The sequence below is a fragment of the Onychomys torridus genome, chromosome 6, assembly GCF_903995425.1.
Source record: "Onychomys torridus chromosome 6, mOncTor1.1, whole genome shotgun sequence".
Taxonomy (NCBI): Eukaryota; Metazoa; Chordata; class Mammalia; order Rodentia; family Cricetidae; genus Onychomys; species Onychomys torridus.
Genome location: NC_050448.1, coordinates 126,222,366 through 126,224,727, shown reverse-complemented (window position 1 = coordinate 126,224,727; position 2,362 = coordinate 126,222,366). Strand labels below are relative to the sequence as shown.

General features: G+C 39.8%; 1 pseudogene; it reads right to left on the bottom strand.

The window, feature by feature from the left end:
- Positions 1-844: 844 nt before the first annotated feature.
- LOC118585977 lies at positions 845-1,845 on the bottom strand (annotated as a pseudogene).
- Between the last annotated feature and the right edge of the window lie 517 nt (positions 1,846-2,362).

The window sequence follows — 2,362 nt, the reverse complement described above, 5'->3', positions numbered from 1 at the left end:
GAATTTAGGTTTTTATTAGTATATTTATACAAATTAGAAAATTATTTAACAGCTATTGATTACCTACACATATCTTTATTAATCACTATTGTTCCAGTTGTTTTTAAGTTGGATTAATAATCCTAAGGAGAAAATTCAATTGTAAATTGGATTGTTATAAGCAAAATTACTAGGTAACTTCATACTGCTCTAAATAGACCTTGCCCTGTCCACTAGAGTAGTGCTGTACAAAGTACTTATAAAACCTCTTGGTACCTCTACAGTAATTTTATATGAAAATATGTGTATTTTTCAATAAAGCACTTATGTTAGTCTCTGTCTAGTTATATTGAAAAAGAACATGCGTTTCCTGCATAAATGACAATCATTTATTGGTTTATTTCATCTCTACTAACACATCGGTCATTCACCATTTAAATACCTGACTTCATTAGAAACCGTTTGAACACTTTTCTCTTCCTCCTGCCATAAAAATACAGTAATTTGCTTAAAAAAAGTGAACAAGCATCCTGGTTCTGCCTACTTTCCTAATGCTTCTGAGATAGACGTTTACAGCAAGTCAGCAGGCTAAAGCTGGACAGCCAGTCTTCTACTTGAAAGTGCTGCCCTCTGGAAATCTCTTCTCTACACCTGCTTCGTGGCCTAACATAGGTACAGTTGAAACCACCAACTTCCAACTACTACACAGTGCTCATTTCTCTCTGGTAAAGTACACACAACTTACCTCTAACATGTTCAGAAAAATACTTAGATCCCCCCTAACACTTCTGACAGAAGTAAGGCATTACTTAATGAGGTCTCCACAACATGCTGTTAGAGCCTACACATACACAACACTGAGGCAGTCACTGGTCATGCCGTTTACTCTTCAGGCAGTCCTTTGCCATTAGTCAGCTTTAACTAGGCCAGAGTCCAGCAGGAAAGTGCATGGTGCACCAGATCCACCATCTCTTAGGTTGCTACTGTTTTCTCTTCTTTACTGAAAGGTTGTACTGAGCCAGGCCTTACCCATGACAGGCCAGCAACATGAACACTTTTATTGTGCTGTTCATCAGGCTTTTTCTGAGTTAACATCTCTCTGGCCTCATCATGTACAGAAGGATTCCATGGAGAAAAACTGATTGCATAGGGGGTCTTCTATTTTCGGCTGGTCAAATAAACGAGCAGTACATTTGTTAACACTGTCGACCACTTTACTTTTAAAAAGCTGAATGTCTTTTTCATACAGTACTGCAGCCTCTGGGTTTAGAGGGCTTGTGTCGATCATGTAGAAGACTTTCCTTGTGTACATTAAGACCTGCCATATATGATTATGGTTCCACCTCCACTTTGCAAATGCTCTCTTCACATCCAGTTCACCTGAGGTGGAATCAACTAGCGGGTGAAAGACGGGAATATCAAACAGCAGGCGTGGACAGTCGCCATCTGCATAGTTATCGGGAATATACACTGTAAACTTGAACACGCCATCTTGATACAGCCCGTGTCATATGAATATTACTCCAAACCACACTAATGAGGAGCGATGCGATTTCTGTACATAGACACCTGGTAGCTTCTGCTTCACCACCAACGTAAATTCTGCAAGAAGCGAATATTCCAGGTAGAAGGGTCCATAAGAAGCATGGGTGCCATTTGTTGACTGTGCTGCTGGGGCCGGAGATGTAGGCTTCGTTATGGGCAGAGCATTTTTGGGAATAGATGGCAGCTGCTTTTTGGGTGCAGTTCGTGGAGGACTGGTTTTCACATTCCCTGCTAATGCCTTCTCTTCGCCTTCAGCTCGTTTGCGCACAGAGCCTGCAGACATGCTCCACAAAGGGTACATAACGTCTATTCCAAACAAAGAACTTCAGCGCTGTGGCATCCAGCTCTTCTGTCCTTAGCATTCACGCTGGACACCCTCATTGCAGAGCTCCGACGGTGGCCTAGCGCCACCTCGACCCGACAGCATCTGCGGAGGCCACCCCTCAGTGTTTTTTGTTTTTTGTTTTTTTTTAAATGAAATTCTGAGGCTTCTAGCACATTTCCTACCAATGTCTGAACAATTCCTTTAGTACTTTGTGCTAGAGAACACTGTACATCCTTATGGAATCTGAAATTTGTTATATATAATCAATGACTTCTATTTCTTATTACCTGTGGTAGTTGAATAAATAATAATATTATCTCTGAATCATCTGAATGAGTTCAATGGTGTCAACATATCAAACAACTCTTTTTGTATATTGAGAGTCAGTAACTATATTAAGAAGTTGTGAAAAATCTAATAATACCACAAGAATAACATTATTTTGACTTTTGAATGGAATTATAAAGGCTTTGAGACACTTTTCTTATTTTTTCTAACTTATAACCTCCCTTT